Below are 23,534 nucleotides of genomic sequence, written 5' to 3'. Positions count from 1 at the left end.
TTCATATGCATTTTGTGCCTTCTCGTCATCAGGCTGAGTGTGCACTCAGCGTAGTCCAGGGATCGCAGAGCCTTTAAAAGGCCTAAGAATAAAAAGCAGTAAATGCATTCCCATCAGAGAGGCGAGATGGCGTGTGCACACTGAAACGCTCCCTGAAGAGAGTAAAGAATAAACAGCCTGTAACCCCCCACCACCATCACCACTACCCCACACACCACCCCCTAAGCAAACCAAGCAAATTGTGTGAAATGCAGAATGCAGAGTGGTTGAATAGCACTACATAAAACATCACTTTGGCAGGATGGATGATAGCGAGATGGTGGGAGAAATATAAATGCACAGCGGATACGGATGAAGTCTCGGCAAGCAGGAAATGCCAGCCTCCTGATACACCTCGCTAGAACGCTGGAATAATAACAACATGAAGGCTTGCCGTAGAGAAATCAATGCAAACGCTGGGGAAATGATTATCTGCTGCACTGATAAATGAACCTCGATAGAAACGTTCACTCTTTTCCCCTCTTTTTTTTTTTCCCTCCTCTAACAACAGTGCTCGGCTAGGACGTCTGGAGAGCGGTTAAGCCGAGGTCAGCTCCCTGAAGGCACGGTCGAAAATGACTCTCCTCAACTACGCGTATTCTTAAGCAATAACAACGTGATCCGTATTATCCACCCAAGAATACCCGTCACCGAAGAGAGCCTCAGAAAGAAGAGGGAGGAGGGAAGAGCCTGACACTCATACATCCACCGTGGCACACAGGCCAACACCAGAGACCTTCTCTCTAGGGGGGGACTGATTGAAGGTGAGGCTTTTTTTCACAAGGCAAGCCAGCCAAAGGTTGCATCTGTAGACAGAAATGAACACACTTTGGATTTGTGGGGTTTGGTTTTGTTTGTTTTTTTTGTTTTTGGCGAGCGAGCTAGGAGTGATTTGTGCTCCTCTCGCAAGGTAAAGCCAGGCAAAAGTCTTACCTGAATGGTGAACTGGAGACTCATCTGGTAGCAGTTGTGGGTTTTTCCAGATGGTCACAGAGGCTCCACATGACAGGGAGATACACAAGCCAGGATCCAAGGATGCTGAAAATGACAGAGCAATTTGTGACTTAGTCCAATTCTACATGTGTATTCAGTGTGATATAGAATGATAGATGGATGCTTGGATAAATGGATGAGTGGATAAAAGTAATGAAGGATGGCAGGTGGACAGAGAGATGGAAAAATGCCCAGATTTCACTCAATGACTTAGAAATTTTCTAATTCCTGCCATTCACCCTCCAGCCCTTAACTCCTGCAAGCCACATTAACAGTCAACTGCCGTCAGCCCACCGAGTCAAACATGCTCATCACACACACACACACCGAGAGAGAGAGAGAGAGAGAGAGAGAAAGAGAGATAGAGAGAGAGAGAGTCATACAGAAAATCCATTAGCAGCAGGAGGCAAATTACAGATCGTTTGGGGGGGCAGAATGGAATGACGGCTGTCAGAAAAAAGGAACAATGACTGTTATTACGACTCTCATTTTCTGAGGGGTGCACCAGCTCCAAAATGGAAGTGGAAAAAGATGGACAGCAACACTGAGCTGTTTTTTTTTTTTTTTTTTTTTGGTCAGTCTACTGGAATCTGTACACCTTTCTCTATCCACAAAAATGTGGATTATATCTTATCATCTTAATGATAATTTTCCCCTTATTTTCAAATGCAGATTCATGCAAGCAGCTTTAAAGGTGTTTCTCATCCAGCAGTCATATCTAGCATCATCATGCAGTACTGCTAATCATTTTGGTAAAGTTGTCCCAGGAAACAGGCTGTACAAACATCTAGAACATCACTCACACATTATCACCTGTTTTGTTTTATAGTACTAACAGGATTGGGACTGTGAAAGACACACAGTGCTTATCAATAACAACCTTTTTCCTGTTATTTAAACTGTAAATCTAAATCTAAATTCTAATCTGAAATCTAAATTAAGATGCCCTGATGGTTCTTCATGCTACAAGACTCATCAGGCCAGGAAAAGACACTGAGGATTCTTAGGATCAACTCAAGTGCTCAGGCTGTCCTGTAGCATCTTTTTTTTTTTTTACTTAGTGTCAACATAAAGAGATCAAACTTGCTGTGTTCAGTCCCAGTTCTGTACGTCTGCTTCCTTCAATATTGGACCACAAAATAACAACAATAACATCAACATCAACAACAACAACAACAACAACCTGTGGAAAATTTCAGACAAACCGACATACATGGTAGATGAAAGTGAAAATCCTAAAAGCTCTTCTCCTGGTTCCTCCAAGCTGCTAAGGATCACTGTTCAATCGAAGGGGCAAGAATCCCATGAATATGTTAATACGGTACACACAGCTGACAAATCCAGAAAAAAAGAATCCACCGCCCTGATTACACAAATCTGCGGCAGTCGGCTCAAACAATACCCACCGGCACGAGACCCCCCTACCACCACCCCACCTTAGTGGGACTCTTCACAAAGGAACAAAAGGCAAAGTGGAGAAAAGAGAACTGGCTCAAATCCCCAGTCCAAGGAAGCGTCTTACCCTGTCAGTCTGTCCCCGTTACTCTGATTCTCTTTTCTCTGCAGCTCTCAGACCGAACACAAAGCCACAAGCTCCTCTTCTCCTGTTCCTCTTGAGCAGCGGAGTGAGCGCTAGACTGAGGGATGCGCTGCCTATTCTGTCGTTTCTGCCGCCTCTGCTGCTGAAGCTGCTGTTGCTGCTGCTGCTACTGCTGATGATGATGACGCCGTAAAGAAGCTCTAAACCTCGTGGCTTCCTCTTGCCTCCTTGGCGTGCACCCAAAAACCATAGGAACCCCCCACCCTCCCTACTTTGCACTCCAACACCCTTCAAAGCACAGGTGCTGGAAGATAAGCGGACCTTCCACACAAGAGAAGAGAAGAGGAGGAGAAAAAGGGGGAGAGCTACCAGTTGTTGCGCATGAAGTGGAAACTCTCATGAGGAATACAGCAATGAGGGAGGTTAGAAGAGAAATTAGAAAACAGAGACAGCCTGATAGGGAGTAGATGTCTATGGGTAGATGTGAGAGAGTAAAAGAAAAAAAAGAAACAAGAGAGAGGGAGAGAGAAAGAGAGAGTGAGAGAGAACACCTAATGCACCTAACTACATAGCTGCGAGAAGGGAACTGACTCTAAAGACTGATGGAGAGAGAGATAAAGAAAGCGAGCGTGTGGAGTAAGAGCACGAGAGAGAGAGAGAGAGAGAGAGAGAGAGAGAGAGAAAGAGAGAGAGAGAGATTTCCAGAATGGTGGCTCCATTTGTGTTGGATCTGACGTGGGCTCCACAGCCTCGTCCCTCATGACATCCTATTGGAGGGACTCTCCGTCTCCAGGGACTCTCTGAATTCCTGTGCCATTAATTCACGGCCGAAAGAAATGATTCATAAATAAATTATTAAAAAGTCTCATACAACCCTCTTTTCTTCAAGAGGACCGTCTGATATCTACACAAACCGTATTAAAATCTACTGTGTGCGTTGTGTTTTAGTTCATCACCTCTATGACATTAACACTACTCACTCGCAGCGTCAATTGTTCATACAGTTTCATCCATGTTAAGTCCTTGCTTTATTCATGTCACCCTATTCAAGCTGCAGGCTGTGTTTCAATCACTCTTATGAGCTCCTTATACACAACGGTCAAATTCTCAGACAATTCACTTTATAGAGACATAAATCCAGCAGTGCTTCTGTCTCCACTGATGGACGGTGTGATGATGGAGAAATGATGATGAATTGATAAAACGATTGATAAACAACGCTGAAGAGGTTGAGAAATGCGAGTCCATTTTCACAAGCCTTGTGTCTTGGCTCTGTTACAAATCAGATTGTGCGTTTATTGTGCCTCTCTCATTGGAGCCCATGTTTGTTTCTGAAATAAGTAATATCTCAGGAGTGACAGCTTTACCGACCGGAACTGAAATGAAGCTCTGTAATATTTGACACAAACCTTGTCGGCTCATAATTCAGTGCTTTTTTACACTGAAAGATAAGTCAAGCTGTGACTTTAACACCAAAGAAAATGATTTTACTCTTTGCTCCTGATGCTTTATTCACAACTATTAGGTTTTATGAATTCTGCATTAAGGAGACACATCACTGAGTCGAGCAAACAATTTAAACATTACAATCTCTAGGATAAATAGAAAATATTAAAGCATATAAAACATTTCTGATGGCTTTTAAGGCTGCAGGGATTAAAGCTCACTTCACATTTTTTGCAAAGGCGTACTGCCCCCTGTTGGCCACTCTGGGAGATTTTTAGATAGGCGATCATTTTTTATCTGTAAAAAACATAAATTGAAAGTAATACAAATTGAACTTTGTTGTCTCTACTATTTTTCCTTAAATAAAAATGATAATCTCAGAAGTTCTGAAGCTCATTTTGTCAAATTGTACGTAGCACAATACGAGAGTTGCCTTTGGTTTTCTTTCCTTCTGCCCAGCATTGACAAGCTCCATAGTTTTACTGTTTACCTAATGAGGCACTTACTGACACTTTTTCAATCACCAGTCCATAACGATTCCTCTTATTTACAACCCGATTCTTCTTCTACTGTTAGAGTCCTTGGATTCTATCTAAGTCCTTGTGGGTGGAGGAGATATCAGCAAACCAGTAAGAGGAGATTTGTACCTAATACCCCTGACTGTTCATGACACTCATTCAATCAGTGTGAATTTATACATCATGTTTATTTCACCAAAGCTAGAATGTTTAAAATATCTATGGAATTTGACAACCCCAACCCCTAATATTATACATATTGTCTTGCTTTGTGCATCTTTTTGCATCACATAAACATTACTAGTGAAAATAAACACACCAAAGCCAGTTTCTATCTCTACATCTACAGGGTCAAGGATGCCCAAGACTAGTGGATGTGCTCAGGGAAGGAAGGTAAGGCCATTCTCTCTATTCTGATCACACAAACGAGATGTTGTAGCACAAATTGTTGAAAATATTAATGATAGAATGGTGTCAGAACACAGACTGGTCAGAGTGTCCATGATGACCCACAAAAAGCACGTACAATGGGCTTGTGAGCTTAAGAACTGGACAATGGAGCAACAGAAGCAGATGGCCTGGTCTGATGAATATTTGACACTTACTTGGGGAAAAGTTTCCACCAGGATGCACTGGCAGTGTGATGTTCTGAGCAATGATCTGATGGGAAACCTTGAGTCTTAGCATTCATGTGGATGTTACTTTAAATCCTAGGACCTACCTAAACATTGTTGCAGACCACGTTTACCTTGAAAAAGGTTCAGGAATTGTTTGAGGAACATGACAAACAATTCAAGGTGTCTCCAAATTCTACAGAACTCAAGCAGATTGAGTGTCAGTGGAATGTGATGGATGCTCCACGTCTCAAACTACAGGATCTGCTACTAATGTCTTGGTACCACATAATATAGCACACCTTCGGAGCCCTTGATGGAGTCCATGCCTTACGGGACTCTACAAAATATTAGTCAAGTGGCTTTAAAGTTACGGCTGTCCTGTGGATTATAAGCAGAAAAGATGCTTACATGCTTTGCATTTTTACTAAGTTGTGTATTTGCCACCTAATTCATTTTAAATGTGTGCAGCATTAAATATGCAGAGCCAAGATCCACCTGGATTCTTCTGGTGTCTTTTTAATATAGCTGAAACCGAGTTGTTCTGTTTGCATTGGATAAAAGGACTGTGCCAAGACTGATCGTCCTATTTTAGAAAACATTATCCTCCTAATCCTGACATGAGCACCAAGTGAATTTAAAATTGGACTCGCTATACAAACAGACACACAGATATTTTGTTATATACCGTATATATATATATATATATATATATATATATATATATATATATATATATATATATATATATACAATATTCAAACTAAAATTTGTTAGCGAGAAAATGGAAATTGGAAAATGGAAAAAAGTGTGTGGCAACTAAATATTAAAAGGCTAATTTAGTATATCTGTGAGATAAAATGCAGTTGTGATAGAAACATAAAAACAGTGTGTTGTTTCGGTTGAGGGGGCACGGTGGCTTAGTGGTTAGCATGTTCGCCTCACACCTCCAGGGTCGGGGTTCGATTCCCGCCTCCGCCTTGTGTGTGTGGAGTTTGCATGTTCTCCCCGTGCCTCGGGGGTTTCCTCCGGGTACTCTGGTTTCCTCCCCCGGTCCAAAGACATGCATGGTAGGTTGATTGGCATCTCTGGAAAATTGTCCCTAGTGTGTGAGTGAATGAGAGTGTGTGTGTGCCCTGCGATGGGTTGGCACTCCGTTCAGGGTGTATCCTGCCTTGATGCCCGATGACGCCTGAGATAGGCACAGGCTCCCCGTGACCCGAGAATAGTTCGGATAAGCGGGAGAGCATGAATGAATGAATGAATGAATGAATGAATGAATGTTTCGGTTGAGTTAATATTCAGGCTGAAACAATTGTCAACAAACTACTACAATAACTTGCCTGGGAATAATGTGTAGAATTTGCTTGTAGAAACTATTTTCAAAAATATACAACAGGCCCAAGAACAACTTTAAACATTATAAACTGCATCTTTAATTGACCAAAACTAAACTAAAGAAATTGGAAACACTAGAAAGCAGAATAGAGGTAGAAATGGCAGCACTGGCTGTGAATTCTGATTCTCAGGGCTTCTCAACCTCCAGTTTATAAATGTTCTCAACTAAATTTGAGTGTGCAGACTCTATTATTCTAATCATACATTATCAGATTTTTCTTTATGTCTACCGATTACATTTTCTGTTGAATATTGTTGGCTCCATTTCACAAAATCTAAACAGACAAAAGTAGCCAAATTTAAAACTCACCTGCACCAGGCATTGGAATGAATGAATGGATGGATGGATGAATGAATGAATGAATGAACATAATGAATTAATTAATGAATGAATGAGCACTGCAATTGCTAATATAAAAACAAACAGCAACAAAATAATCGATAGTATACCTGATTAGAAAACAAACAAATAATGCATTTGTATTTAGTTACACTATTTAAATACATTTGCATGTTTATTAGATTTACCATATTAGTGTAGTGCCTTGTTTTTGTCCAATCTGTCCAGTTTGGGTAAGTCTGTTATCATGACAGCCTCAGATTCCTTTTCTTGGCTGACAGGAGTGGGACTCAGTGTGGTACAGCTGGTAGACCCTCCAATGGTCTGTTGTTTTGTGCTTGCTGATATGCTTTTCTGTTCACCACAGTTGTTTTAAGTTGTTATCGACATTCCGGTAACTGTAACCAATCTACACATTCTCCTCTGATCTCTCTCATTAACAAGGCATTTCCACCCACAGGACTGTGCTCACTCAATGTGCTTTTTTTTTTTATTTTCTCACCATTCTGTGTAAATTCTAGAGTTTGTGAAATTTCCAGGATATCAGCTGTTTCTGAAATTTTCAGTCCAGTCCCTTCTAGTACCAACCTCCATTCCATGATCACAGTCAAAAACATCAAAATTTCTTAATTCTGATGTTTTATTGAACATCTGAACACCTAAAGCTCATGACCTATGTCTGCATGACTATATGCATTGTGATGCTACCTCATGATTGGCTGATTAGATAATTGTATGAATGTGCAGATATACAAGTGTTTCTAATAAAGTATACTGTACTGTTGCTGATTGTCGATGAATTAATGGAATTGTTTTTTTTTTTTCACTTCAATGCAATCATTTTGAACAGTAAACAGGAATGCCTAGCCCAAATGCCTTAGATGTTAAATATTCCAGTGTGCACAACACATATCACACAGTGATTAAGTCCTTCCCACTTTACAACGTGCAAAGCAACAAACCACAGTATATTATACACCACTGGTCCATTTGCATTGCAGAGAACAAGACCAATTCAGACTGCAGCGTAGCCTGACGGGGGTCCCTGCGCATGAAATCATGCAAAACATGAGCTCTTGATTGGATGTCCACTCCAGCGTGAGATCCACATCACTCTGCACGTTCATATTCATGTATGTGTGTGTCTTTTTGTGTGTCTGTGTGCGTGTGTGTGCCTGTGTGTGTTGGACTGCTAGCTGACAGCCTGTTGACACGTTCTCATTATGCCATGCTCATGTTGCTTCTGGCCCTGAGCGCCTGGCTCCGGTTCCTTCACCTTACACACACACACACACACACATTCTATTATGAATGTCCCACTGGCTGTTTGGATCATGGCCTCCAGTCGGCGGGTTTTTATTTTCCTCAAGCTTCACGGCTCCTCTGAGGAATCTGGCTTTTGTTGTTCTATATTACTTGACTTAGCTTGGCCAACATATTTTCTGTATCATGACAGCCGATGCAATATCACTACGGCTCTATGCAATGAATCTCAAGAAGTCTGAATCTAATGTTATCTTTCATACACATCAATGAAAATGGAGTTGCCACATGACAACAATAAACCAGAAACTATTCTAGTAGCACAATTGAGTATCAGGTACAGCTTCACAGCTAACTCATTTGATCCTGAACTCAGGTTACTGTCTTTATAGAGATTCACATGTTCCCCCGTGTCCGTGTGGGTTCCCTCTGGGGTCTTTGGTTTCCTCTCACATGCCAAAAACATGAGTGTGAATTGGCTACTCCAAACATGAACAATGAATTTGATAACAATGTGTTTGAAATAGAAATTGTGGCAAAAAAAACCCTTTATTATCACCACATATACATAACAGCACAGTGGAATTCTTTTCATATCCCAACTGAGGAGGTTGGGGTCAGAGTGCAGGGGCAGCTATGATGCCCCTGAAGCAGAGAGGGGTAAGAGCCTTGCTCAATTGCCCAACTGTGGCAGCTTGGCAGTGCTGGGGTTTGAAGTCCAACCTTCCAATCAACAACCCAGAGTTTTAACCACTTGAGCCACCACAACCAGTTAAAGCAGTTATTTCACTCAGTTTAGGAAATTGCAAAAATAAACATTCATCCTTTACAATAAAAAACTTCAAAAATGTAAAATGAGAACCACCATCAGCGAACAAGTAAGTAACTTTCCTGAAAATATATAATAAAAAACAAAAAACAAACAAAAAAAATGAACGTAGCAGACTAACTTTTTCAATTTCAAAAAATTAGTCTGGCTAGTAACCATCGCTAATCTTCGCTAGCATTACCTAGCATTGCCTAGCTTCACTTTATGACCTACAGTAAAACAAGCTACATGTAGCTTAAAATATTTGAATCTCATTCAAAACCTGATACGACAAAATATTTTATAAAAGTAAAGATGGAAAAAAAAACTCAGACAAAGAAATTTGACGACATTTAAACCCAGCTTTACTGTAAAGTTAAAGATACTGCTAAGCAACATAACTGGAAAATATTAGTGTATTCCTCAGTACTTTACTGTAGAATTTACAGAAGTTGTTTACAAGGTAGAATAAAGTGCTGTTATTTTTATCATTAGTGTGCATGTCACTTTAAATAGTATTCCACTCCTTGCCAGGTTTTCCAGCCTTCCTTCCCACATGCTTACTAAAGGCAAGCCGAGTTAATGAGAGCCACCTGGGACTTATTTACCATTCACCTGTAGGTGTACAGTATGTGTGTGTGTATATATATATATACATAGTATATTCTAGTATATTCTAGTTTCTATTTCTATATTTCTATATTCTATTTCTGACCTTATTCCTATAAATTAAGGTGGTATTCTGTTGCCATTGATGAAGTTTTTTTAATTGATTCCACCAGATCCTTAAATGTCTTGTATATGCAGTGTATGGAAGTGCTACTAGTGTTGTAATGCATTGTCATTCCATGCAATGTGTGATATGTCTCATGTTTTATACTATTAGAGACATACTACTTTTATGTGCAATATCTACACATTAATATACATTTCAATAATCAATAATCAAGGCATTACATGTATGTACCACCTTGTACAGTATATATTTTATAATATACTCTGTTTATTTATTCTTAACTCTTCTTTTTTTATCCTTTTAATTTAAATTTCATTCATGAGTTTTATGTTTAATGTTCTCGCTGTTGTCTGAGAGTTGCTACGTTTTTTTTTTTTTGTATTGTTTTTTCATAGATGGTAAAGTACCTTATTTAACCTCATTTTTTTAAAGATAAATAGTTCAATACTTACTCAAATTACAGACTTTATATTACTCACATGCACTATTTGACCGAAAGGTTGTGAACACCGAACCATCATGTCTTTATGTAGTTCATCCCCAAACTGATGTGTTACAGGATGTGTTTGTATGCTGTAGCTTTACAAATTCTGTACAGTGGAATTAAGGAGAATAAACTTGATTCAGTGTAACACCCTGTACACAAAGTGAGCTCCATAAAGACATGATGTATTAATGTTGGCGTGGAAAAACCTCATCATCACTGAACACCTTTGGGAGGAACTGGAATTCATTTCAATTCAATTCAATTTATCTGTATAGTGCCTTTATCAGTTCACATTGTTAAAAGTTTGTAAATGTTTTTCTCACTTTACAGAAGTATATAAACAAAAAAAATTAAGATTAAAATTTATTTACTATATACAGTATCTCTGATATCTATCTATATCCATAATGAGCAAGCCAGAGGCGACGGTGGCAAGGGAAAACTCACTGAGAGGATATGAGGAAGAAACCTTGAGAAGAACCAGACTCAGAAGGGAACCTCATCCTCATTTTGGTGACACTGGACAGGAAATGATGTAACTTTTGGGAACACTGACTGGACCCCAGACCTCCTCATACAACATCAGTGCCTGATCTCTCTAATGTTCTAGTGTTCCCTCTCTAATGTTCTAGTGTTCCATCTCTAATGTTCTAGTGTTCCATCTCTAATGTTCAGTGCCTGATCTCTCTAACAAATCCATACAGCCATGCTCCAAACTGTAGAAGCCTTTCCAGGAGGATTGGAGGTTATTACAACAGCAAGGGTGAGACTAACTTTAAAACAAGTCTCTCAACAAGCACATTAAGTGTGATAGTCAGGTGTTCACACACCTTTGGCCATGAACATCAATAAGGCTGACACAGACGTAAAATCATATGGGTCAGTTGAAAAAATATTCAAAAGTAAATAGATTTCCTGATATAAATTATTTGTTTGTTTGTTTGTTTATTTATTTATTTTATTTATTTATTTTTTTTACAGTAGCTTGGAAAATATTAAACATTTAAAAAATCGTATCAGATGTCCATTAAGCACATAGGGTGAAACACATGCAGGGTAATAAGGATGCCAATTGTTTTTTTTTTCCCTTTGTTTTGTTTACAGTTTTGTTTTCTCTTCATAGTGTCCATGATTACTACAGTGTTTGGTTACTAGTGAATAATGATAATTCTATGTTTGGGGTTTTTTGTTTCTCTATTTTGATTTATTTTAAAGCGTAGCAGCTTTATGAGCTCTGCATCCTTCTGAGCCAGAAAATTATTTTGTGCAATTTCTTTTTTTTTTTTTTTTTTTTTTTTAGTGCTGCCTTTTTTTGCTGCCATTAGTACAGATTGTAGCATGTACAAACTTGGAAACCTATGCTTACAGGATGTGTAACGATAATTACATAGATAATTACAGTTTTTGTACATCTAAGGACAAACAAAATCTCTGGCATGACTGGAAAACTTCTACTGTATTTGTTTTGACATACAGTACTTCTATATTGGTGTAAATTGTAATTGGTGTAAAAAAAAAAAGTCGCAATTGCAAAACAAAAGAGTTACAATTCTGCTATTACAGTTGTATTGTGTTATATCTGTGCCAGCTCATTCCTACACTGTGGCTATTTACTGTACATCTACTCCTACCACCAAAAATCCTCTACTGGTCTTCCAGAAATCTTTTCTAAATGCTCTGTATTGTTTTCATTGCTGTGTACGCAAGAGATTTTTTTATAAAGGCCTATAGAGTTGAGAGCTCGACTCTCAAATTTTGCATAACTTAATTTAGCATTTATTCATAATAAAAATAAAACAACAACAATAATAATAATAATATTAATAATAATAATAATAATAATAATATAATGATAACAACAGCACCAATAATACGTTATTATTGTTGTTGTTGCTGTAATAATAATAATAATAATAATAATAATAATAATAATAATAATAATGATAATGATAATTTATTATCATTATCATTATTATTATTATTTTTAAACAAATTCCGGATTACTATTATTTTCTGAAATTTTATTATTTATATTAGAAATAAATGCTTTGAAATCAGCAAATTTATCTATCTAAAGTACAAAAGTAACAAATTATAAATATAGTTTTATCATTTTACCGATGGAAATTTATTTATTCATTAATTTATTGATTTTTTTTTTTTTTACAGCATGCTATTTGGCTTGATATGAATAATTCTTTAAACCTTAGCTGTGGCACAAAGGTTATTAGGTTATTAGCTGTTTTTTTTAGCCAGATATCCTCTTCATTCCCATGGACATCTTTTTGCAATCACATTTCATTCAACAGCGCATACAGTGCAGTCTTTCATCTTCATATTGATTCGGCACACTTGTTTATATGTTATCTGTTTTCTTCCCTCCTGCCTTCTGCCAGTAAGCTCAGACTCATTTAGAAGTATATCATCCAAAAAAAAGGCAGAATCATTTTCTGAGAAATACAATACAATAAAATGTACAACATTTTAGATATAATCATGAAAAACAGTTTAGTTGGAGCACTTTCGGAGACTTTTGGAGCATACTCTGAGTAAGACCTGCTGCTTCATCAGCCTTGGCATCCAGTGGCATTTGGAGAGAGCTCCAAAAGAGCCTGATCCAATAAGGCTTTGTAGACATGGAGCCCTGCAAATGTTACGTAAGCTTCCATTACTCGCAGATTTCCGTTGAGATCGACTGGCCAATCGACCCCAGGAGGATGTGGCAAAGGGGCAGCCGCCAGAAATACCGATATGTTAAGAAAAAGCTCATTTAGACCCAAATAGAAATTATTGACCTGGAAGTGGCTGCTGCTTGCAGCTTGATTTGTTGCTGGTTACAGCAAGAGCAATTACTTCTGTGGCACCATGACTGTATGTGTGTGTGTGTGTGTGTGTGTGTGTGTGTGTGTGTGTGTGTGTGTGTGTGTGTGTGTGTGTGTGTGAGAGAGAGAGAAAAACTTACAGCTAAACACATTGCTAAGAAGGCACCTAGACTATAGATTTAGAATAGTAAAAGTTTACATACAACTATTACACTATTACATGCAGAGGCATGTGGACTAATCATTGTGTGTTTTCTGTTCCTAAAGACACTGTTTTATGCACAGAAATGTAATGTTCTCAATAATGTTCTCATCCTAGGGATGAGGTATGGCCACTTTGTAAGAGCAGGCTTATGGAGGTGGTAAATTATCCAAATGGAAAATGTACAAGACAGAATTGGGCAATAAGCACAAATTGATTTGGTCTAGACTTCATACACCATTGTTCCATATTATTGTGTAATCCTGATTTATTTTAAGAGGTCAGATATACTTCTAGAGCATGTCTGTATCTCTGTGTGTGTGTGTGTGTGTGTGTGTGTGTGTGTGTGTGTGTGTGTGTGTGTGTGTGTGTGTGTGTGTGTAAACAGGCTGTGTGATTGATCCGCTTTGTTTTATCACCTCTAATTAAAGACTGATAACTACGTGCCCGTTTCGACAAACAATTCAATTTCCTCCAAATCTGAGTCTAAAAACACAGAGCAATCTCATCCGACTGGCAATAAACAGGCTGTGATAATGTGCAAATAGGATTAAATGATCCATTTACCATATTGAAGCTTGGCTGAGTATTATATACCAGCTTATAGACAGGACAGAGGCAGAAAACAACAGATTTACCAGGACTTTCATCACAGAGTTAAGTAAAGCCATCACTGCAATCCAGTCAAATAGGCTAATATACTGTAGAACAACCACTGATAATAAGAAAAAAGGAAGAAGAAGAAGAAGAAGAAGAAGAAGAAGAAGAAGAAGAAGAAGAAGAAGAAGAAGAAGAAGGAAAAAATATATTAATAGATGTCATTGCTTCCTAAGAGGAGTTTTGCATGTTCTCCTGATGTTCACATGGCTTCTGGGTTCTCCAGTTTCCTCTCAGTCCAAAAATGTGCAGATTGTAAGGCAGCATCAGTATCTACTATGAATACCAAATGGGCACACAAACTGTTGCTTAATTTAATGTTTTCACCTTGAAACATTAATTTCTGGTGTGATCCACACTGCATCCTTCCACAGTCTTGGTCAAACAATCGACATTTAAGGTCCAGGCCACGTCTATAGGAATGATGAAATCCAAACATTTCATGGTTAAGGTCAGTTTGGTCGCTGAGATTGAGTTGGAAAAACACAGCTGGCTTTATAATATGGAATATCCACTGCTCTTCATAGATCCACCCAGTCAATCGTTAGCTTCCTTCCTGCTCAGAGATTTTTGCCTGATGGCTCTGTTTGGTGAACCAGGGAATTCCAATAGCTATTTATAAGCACCTAAAGCAGGGCAAAACTGGAGGAGGAAGAGGAAGATAAAGATACTGTTAATTACAGAACACTGTTTATAATCACAGCAATGCACAGATAGTGTGTGTGTAAGTGTGTGTGTGTGTGTTCGGTCTGATCTGCAGGAAATGTGACAAAATGTGTTGTTTTGCCCGAGTTGGGTAAAAGTGTTGTTGTTGGAGAACTAAAGCTTGTGTAATAAGGGTGTACGCTCTGTATGTGTCCTTCGGGCTGCATCTTCTGCAGCTATCTTCAAAGCCTTGGACCACCATGGAGAAAAAACCCCCGCCGACTGAGCCAGCCAGGCTGCCTAAATGCTCACAAAACATAGATGACAGAAAAAGGGTTTTGTAGAATTTTTTTCCCCAGATGTTGCAATCTCTATGAATAATTGACACGACTATTCTGGTGCATTTGAATCCTGAAAATGATGGACCATTGAACATAATGTTCCTCCTAATTTACTCGTCTATGTGTGACGTCTGTACTGCTGCAGTTCCATTTAAAATTAATCTCTACCAGGAAAGCCATTCTGACACAATAAATCATGACTGTGTTTTTATTATTGGTAATCACGCACTCACCAGCCGCTTTAATAGGAACACCTGTACCTGACCTGTACTTGAATAAAACTCCATTCACAGACTCAAATGTAAAGACTTTTGCTATGTTTTACTCTTTATGGGCAGTTTGTTCAGTAAAGGATAGAAAAGAGGAATATGAGGAATTATATGAGTGGCAGTCTGGGGGTTTCTGTAACATTGTGGTGTTTATTTAATTGTCACATCTTAAACCTTGTCCCACACCACACCTTCCTAAAAAAACCCCTGTCCGTGTATTCCACAGGCTGTTGGTATTGATGCCCCTACGTCTGGCAGGTTCCAACAGCTCTCTTAGCTGTTTAGAAATCATTAATGCTTTTCCAAAAGTCCCGGTGTGCACGTAGCCCACAGAGCAAGATGGCCTGGAACACATCACCTACAGAGAGAGAGAGAGGGAGAGGAGAAAGAGAAAGAGAGAGAGGGAGGGAGAGAGATTTCTGAAATAGAATCAAAGTCCAGCTTCAAAAGGTCAGCCACAGATTGTTTCCTTTGCCTTATGAAGCTGTGAGAAAGGGGAGGATGTGTGTGAGGCAGTAGAGATATGGATGGAAGAGCTGCTGTCAAGAAAGTGCTACAGCTCCCTCTTAAATGCAAATTCATGACGGGTCTGGAAGACAGCCAGACAGAGAGCACAGAGACTTTTTTTTTCTCAAAACTCCACACACAGATGGACATCCAAATGTTTCGGGGGAGGATCTCGTTCTCTCTTTCGCTCCTGCTCTCAGTCATGGCTCCATGTGTATATTTGGAAACCCAACAAATCAAGGGACATGAAACAGTCAGCATGCTAGCAGCATGATGAATAGCTACATAGCCATTAGTTGTTAGAAAAAGGAGAAAAGCTTTACGGAGGATGTCAGGCTTCAAGGTAAATTTCAAACCAGAGATCAATATAAAATGCTAAGGCTTATTTTACAGCATTAATGTTCGCAATTTTTATAATAAAAAAGCATCCATCATCTTCCATTTTACAAAACATTCACACACATTCAGTTTGAAAACACTAAAAAATAAATACTAAGAAAAGTAAAAGAAAAAAAAACAAAAAGAGAAAAGAAAGACAGAATAGAATAGAGCTGAATAAATGTTAGTGCTTGAGTGGATGACAAGAGCACGGAGTCCAAAAACTGTTAATCATACTTCATGTCAAAAATTTCTAATCATTTTCTTATTTCTTCCCCAAAATATGCAGGTGTGACACTGGCAAAAAAAAAAAAGTCATTTTCCATCCCTTTTCATATCTGAGACGTTTTCTTTTTGAAATAAATGCAATGAAGTAGAGATAACACAGTCCAAAAATCATTAAAAGCTCCTCTAAAGCGAGCAATTCTGTGGCTTTGTGTCTGCCAAACATAACTCGATTATATTTCCTGTGAAACATCTCAGTCTCTGATACTGATGTAAAATGGCCAAACTCACTCCAATTCCAGCCAAGCCATGGAACTGAAAACAAACAAACAAAAAAAAAAAAGAAAAAAAAAAAAAAAAAACAGAGACAGAGGCCAAGAGGAGAGATCGAGCCAAAGGCTTGTTGCCGTTTTTTTTATTTATTTATTTATTTATTTGCTTTCTTCTAATGAATAATGCAGCAGTGTTCTCCTCTTTTCACGCATGCACGGTGTTAATAGCTGGACTCATTGTGCTAAACAGGGCACTGGGTAAACGGGAGAGCAACAATGAGTGAGACAGGGACGATCCCAAACGCTAGTGTTTGAAAGATAGTGTCTTACTAGGTTTCACTCTAACAATCCTTCAAGAACAGTTGTCCTTTTCACAGATTAGGATTAATCTTACATATTACCACAGAATTGTTGGATTCTCCCTTTTGATTGGTCATAAAGTGTTGATTTGTATTATTTTGCACAATTATTTTTGCAATGCTGCTCTTGTTTAATAGTAATAGCCTACACAGGGAGTCGATTGATGGACGATCTTCAGAGAAGAGGAGGTGGTTATGTGTCATTTTTGAGATGAATTTCTGGTGTCAGTGCTTTGCAACATTCTGAATTAAAGATGTCATTTTATCAGATGAGAGTAGTTTGTGGTTTCTTAATAAAATGACACACTTCTTTTTTTTTTTTACGTCAAGAGAGGACAGCGTGGTGGTGCAGACATTTACTGAGTAATCCTGACTTTCCTTTCCTAGGATAGACTCCAGATTCATTGTCATTCCAAAGAAGATAAACAAAACCCAGAAACCCAAATATAAAGTAAGAGTAGAATAAAGGTAGGTGAAGGAACAGCTGTTTACAGCTGCAATAAGGTGAGGACAGCAGCTATGTTGCTCCACATATGTTCTACAATGAATAAATTCATTCTTGAATAAAGAAAATATGATTCGTGTTGGGAAGATGCCACGGTGTCAGAAAAAAAATAATAAAACGCTTAAGGATCTGTTGTTATAGTACATAAAAAAGGATAAAAAAATGATCTTGAGGGTGGTAACCGTGACTGTGCTTCATGCCTTGCCACATCACAAAATTTGCTTATTTTCCTAAAACTGCATCTCACCATGTGGTTTATTCTGTACAAATCACTTAAACCCCCTGGTATGGATAGTTTAATAATATTTTCATGCATGCAGCATTGGTTGTAGTTGGAGTTTTTCATGACCTGGCAACAAGCAAACTATAAAGAATTAATAAATTACTAGATTTAACTTTGCAAATTATGGATACTGTCATAATAACATTTACTTGTCATGTTCATTTGGATATTTCTTTGTTTTGTTGTTTGTTTTTTTCTTTTTTTTTTGTTTTTGTTGTTGTCTTTGGAGCAAAGAAGGCCATTATTCAATGGATATTTTATAGCCCCACTTCATTCTGTGGTTTCAAGAATGTTACAGAAGACTGAAATTGTCCTTCTTCCTTCTTTCTGATTGGCTCAGTTCTGCTGACCTTCAAACATTGTTCTCACTTATTGCTTTTTGTCTTTGGGTTAGTCTTTCCAACCTGAGTTCAGACTTCGAATGACTCGTGGCGACTTTGTTGCATATCATATGAATGAAGTTCTAGGAAATGCAATACTGACCCTGTCTATTTTTCCAACCTTATCTATTCAAAATTGTTCATGTGTACTGTGTACCAATTAATCATGCAAATTCAATTCAATTCAAGTTTATATTTATAGTGCGTTTAACAGTGGACTTTGGCACAAAGCAGCTTTACAGAAATCTTAAAATTCAACCAGAGGTGACTTTGGCAACAAAAAACACCCTGAGACGCCATGAGGAAGAAACCTTGAGGGGAACCAGCCTCAAAAAAGGACCCCATCCTCATCTAGGTGACACCAGACAATGTGATTTTATATAATTCTCCTCCAGAAATTCATTCCAGTTGACTATTTTATTTTATTTCTAGAGTCTTGAGTGTAAAACCATTCAGGGTAGTTGAAATACAAAACTGTCTTCATATTTCTCAAGTATTTGTCTAATTTTAAACATGACATATGTTCATTTGGAAGTACCACCATATGGCCTGATTAAATATATAAGACATCCTATATGTTCAAGATCGGAGGGTTTTTGGAACCAGCTGTGTACACATTACATGTTGCACAACGTTTTTTTTAACAGTTGACTAGTACTTAGTAGTTGATTAGTTCCCTTTTTTAAAGCAAAATGAATTCAGGACATCATTATTTTCATTACAGCAAAGAGCGTGTCAATCCGTACTTGAATGAACAACCATAGACATGCACCAGCATGAAGCTGGCCGCCCACCCAACGCAAAACGTCAGCAAAATAGTCTCGTTCGTTTGTGCTCCGTTTGTGCTGGTTTGTGCTGCTAAAAGTTTCGTTGGTGCTGTTTTTGTTTTTATAACAAACGAAGCACAAACGAACAAGTCTATTTTGGGTGAATTTGGTGGAGGTGGGGGGGGCTGAGTGACCTAGATTTACCTATAATTATTCTTTTAATATCAAAAAAACCAAAGCAGCACAAACGAAAATTTTTGCAGCACAAACCAGCACAAACGAAGCAGACTATTTTGCTGACGTTTTGCGTTGGGTGGGGGGCCAAGTTCACGCTGGTTAGACATGCTACATGACATTCCAGCTTGTAAGGTAATGTAAGGTACTTTATTGTCATTGTATACAATGGAAATTTAGTTAGCAACTCTTAGACAGTAACTAGGCCATCTAAACATAAAAGAATGAATGAATTTAAGTTTTTTTTAAGAATTTAAATGTAGAATTAATAGAGTACACAATAAAAATATACATAATTTCACAAGTGTAATGAAGTTTATCTGAATTTATTACTGAGCTGAGTTTATTGCACATAGTAAATAATATGAAAATATATTCCACATTTTAGTGACAAGATGCACCGTAGTGCATTGCAGCAAAGATAGCTTTAGTGTAAATTGTCTTAGAGAGTAGTAGCAAAGGTCCTTAGTTTTTAACCCCTTCGATACTGACGAGGGGCGAGCCAGGACAGAAATAATAAATCCTTTTCTTAAGCATACAAAGCCTGAATGCATAGCAGAAGTAAGTCTCAAAAAGAGACAAGAAGATTTCCACCTAAAAAAACACAATTCCAACACCAAGTGGCTAAATGAACAGAGAGAAAAGAAGATTCTACAGATTCCAACGGTATAAGGATGAGCACTACCAGAAGCACCCCCCCCCCTCCTTTTTTTTTACCCCTTTTTTATTGCTGTGTTATATCTTCTCTGACTCTGGCCTTCTGACATTCTACGTACCAGAATCATTCAAATGCATCTTGTAGTTTTTGAGATATACTCATCTTAAATTGAGCATGTCATTTTCAAGCAAGAGGCTCAAAAATACACCTAGGGTTGAACAGGTTAAAGTTGTAGGGGAAAGGAATAGAAGCAAAGTGTTGGTTTAGTTGAAAATTGTCCTTAGTCCCTGAACAGCTGTGGAGGGTTTTTTTTATCTTAATTGGTAATGGCAGCTACCGCTTTCTAGAATTTTTTTTATTATCGACAACTCTAATAAATTAAAAAGAATAAAAGGGTGTGTAAAATAGAGACGGTATAATATTCCACTATTGACAAACATGGCAGTTGTTAAAATGCAGTTGTTTGGATCCTCTGGCTGCTGAAAACCTGTATTCTTGAATTGAGCGTGCATTGCCCGGGTTGTTCATGTTCATAAACAGAGCCATTCTTACAGCTCAGTCAGCTTCACTGTATCAAGGATGTTGTCTATAGCAGTATCTTGGATGTTGCTAGGAGGTCCTCAATGTTCAGCTATGGCCTGAATAACAATCATGTACAGCTCTGGATCATCCTCTTTAAGCAGCAACTAGCAAAGTTAATAATTGCAAAATATATACAGTAAAAATATTTCAGTCAAATTAGCATAAAGTGCATGAAACATTTAACACTGTATGCATGTATGTGTAAAAATGTGAGTTGAGAAATGTGTGGTGCAGCATGTACTGTACTGGAGACATTTCAGTAGACTGGTAGAGCAGGCTGTGAGAGGCACATGGGCTATAATTACACTGTTTTTCAGCTGGAGTGAGGAATGATTCTCCTGCAGCAGTGATCTGGCTTTGGGAAAGAAAATGTACAAGCGCCTGTTGGTTTTGGTTTTGAGTGCTTTGAAGCATTTTCTGGAAGGGGTTCCTAAGAAATAACTGCTGTCTGAGATGGAAGGAATCTGTAGCAAATCTGGTGAGATGATTCACCACTGTAGACTGGTGGTGGAGACAAACCAGGTAATGACTGAAGAACAAACTATGGTTTCTATAAAGGCTATAATGGTTTCCTGAACTGTCTCAAGACATGATTCCTCATGATTTGAAAGCGTTAGACATGATATATGATATTTCTCAGTAACTTATTAAAATTGTCATTTACAGTATAAATAAGTTTATTGTTATGTTGCAGAAGGTTCTGGAAACCCAAAATCATATTCACATGCTTAGACAAATATGGCATGGCTTAAAAATACATTTAAGCATTTAATATGAATTATTGTCTAGAATATTATTAAAATCACTGTTTTATTATTGGTGCTTTCTACTACATTAACCGTAGTGATCTTTGCTCCTAGTAGGGGAAGGTTTCTGGAAGTCAGATATTATTTACACCATTTTCATCGTGTTTTTGTGGCATATCGTGCTGTAAGTTGGTCTGCCTCTACATTTGACGCACAAAATGCTACACAGCACATCAGCGCATATCTGACTTTGTGTCTCCTAAATATTTATATTCGCTACTAAAATAATTTCACCTCCATACTGTACTACTAGTACTCCAGGCTAATAATGATGTTTCATACCCCTGCTGTTTTGCAAGGTCGGCGGTTATATGGTAATAGTAAATTCACCAATTTCAAACACATTATTCAGAGCAAATAGATAATGTGTTTAAAATAGGTACAGACGTGAATAGAAGGTACACTATTTGTTTTGGGTTCCATCATGTAGTCAATTGAACAGTCAGATATGCAGCTCAAGCGAGAAAGAACGACGACCACGAACACACACACACACGCACAACACCAAGCTTTAATGGAATCCCAAGTAACTGCCTGGTCAGGGTCACTGTATTTTGATTTAAGCTACTAATTTACGATTGTTTATATCGTGGTCAATAGTACCAGCTAAATATGTTAAAACAAGTCTGCAGTCAATTAAACCAGGGATGAAACTCCATCAGACTCCATTTTTCTGTCGTCTGATGGAGTTTCATCCCTGGTTGAGGCTAATTATAAGGGTGATGTAGCCGAGATCATGAAAAAAAGGCATTGTGTTACACCCCGTAATATGTCGTCATATGTTTCTATAGTATTGCTGTTGTGAGCCATACAGTATTTTTAATAGAACTTTATTTTGTATTTTGATTTCTGATATTTATCTGATAAAACCTTTGACTTGTGTATCACCTCTAAACTGATGTAGAGACTGAACAGTGTGACTGCGTCTCTCATGCACTCTACTTACTCCTTTACGGTCCTGTCCTGCTCTTCGGCTGCTATTTTATTATTTAGCCCATTAAAAGTTAATAGTCATGTGGAATCCCGAGTCCATCATTCAGTAGTGGATATTTTATAAACCTGCAGCACGAGTTCTACAGTCGCATAAAACATCATACCTCATACATAACTCTACACATTTCGTTATTAGTTTTTATTCTTGTAGTGTTTTCTGTTGTGTTGTGTTGGCCTCTTACCTCCTGCAGATATTGACTTGCCTGTACTGACCCTGGTTATGTGTACTCTGTAACCTCTGCTATGGATTTTGACTATGATTTTCAAAAAGGCTGAAATAAAACGAAAAAAAACCCCAGTCCTTTTAGCGATATAGAGCTCTTCACAAATCAGTCTCTCGTTTCTCAGCCCCGCAGCCAGAGACCTCAGGATGGATTTATTTGGTATGGATTTCAAATCAAATAAATAAAGAAACTTTTTTCTCCCAAGCTTTGTGAAATGAAATATTTATTTGGTGTATTTTATTAGCAGAGCGAGGCATTCAGGAGGAACCTGGTCCACAGCTGTTCTGTCACGTTTCTGCGGCTCGTCTGGAGTCTCGACTGTGTTTATTGATTTATATGTTTACTTTGCTCACACATGCTCCACATCTAGAAACATGCAGGTAGCAGAGCTGAGAAAGAGCAGGTGACTCGCTCGTTCCTTCTCTGACAGACGAGAGTGTTTGTAGGAGCATGGTGAATCAAAGACAGACAAAGCGCTAGTCCCGATCCCACGGCTCTCATGTGCACTGCTGCTGCTTGTTCTCTTTGTTACTTTTCCCAGCACAGCGACAGCATCAACACGATGATGGCTGTTTAGGGCCTGTGTGATTTGACAAGAGCATGGCTGAGTATTTTTTATATGCCTGCCAAAAGAAGGAAGAAAAAAACGAAGGGGAAAAAAAAAGAAGACAGATATTATATTAGCAACAAAAGAAAATAAAAAACCCGCAGTCTTACAAGCAAAGAGTTTTAGTGATTGAGTTTTTATGATATTATCCGTAGGCTGTCTGATTCTGTGCCAGGTCACTGAGCCCCTCAACGCCCTGTCCATCAGACACCATCAAGAACCATTAAATATCATTAGATATCATCTGCTTTATTCTCATTTCAGTATCCGTTATATCTGTTAAGCACATGAGGTTTTTAGACCCTTCATAGATTTTTCACATTATTCATTTTTCACAATTTATTTTTAACACGTTTTTTCCATTATTTTGCATTATTCTTTTATTTCCACATTAATATTTTGGTGACATGTAGTATTTTAACACAATGTTCAATTGTCTTCACATTTTTTTTCACATGAACAATTTGTTTTCAGATTGAGTCTTTTTTTTTCAAACATTTATTTTTGCGTAAATATTTCACACTTAGGGGATGTTTGATTTATCACATTATTTGTATTCTGCATTATTTCTCTTATTCATTTACTTTTACTGTAAAGAGTAACCAACAAATTAGTTGTATGCTGTAGCAGCTACAA

General features: G+C 38.1%; 1 long non-coding RNA gene across 1 annotated transcript; it reads right to left on the bottom strand.

Moving 5' to 3' along the window:
- Window positions 1-277: 277 nt before the first annotated feature.
- LOC132858455 (uncharacterized) lies at window positions 278-2,907 on the bottom strand. The gene is made up of 3 exons (XR_009649633.1): window positions 2,555-2,907; window positions 973-1,077; window positions 278-845 (listed from the first exon to the last, which is right to left on the bottom strand). It is a non-coding gene; the product is annotated as an uncharacterized LOC132858455 (long non-coding RNA).
- Window positions 2,908-23,534: the final 20,627 nt, after the last annotated feature.

This window comes from Tachysurus vachellii, chromosome 15 (assembly GCF_030014155.1).
Source record: "Tachysurus vachellii isolate PV-2020 chromosome 15, HZAU_Pvac_v1, whole genome shotgun sequence".
NCBI lineage: Eukaryota > Metazoa > Chordata > Actinopteri > Siluriformes > Bagridae > Tachysurus > Tachysurus vachellii.
Note: the sequence above shows the minus strand (reverse complement) of the source record. Positions and strands in the feature narration are given on the sequence as shown.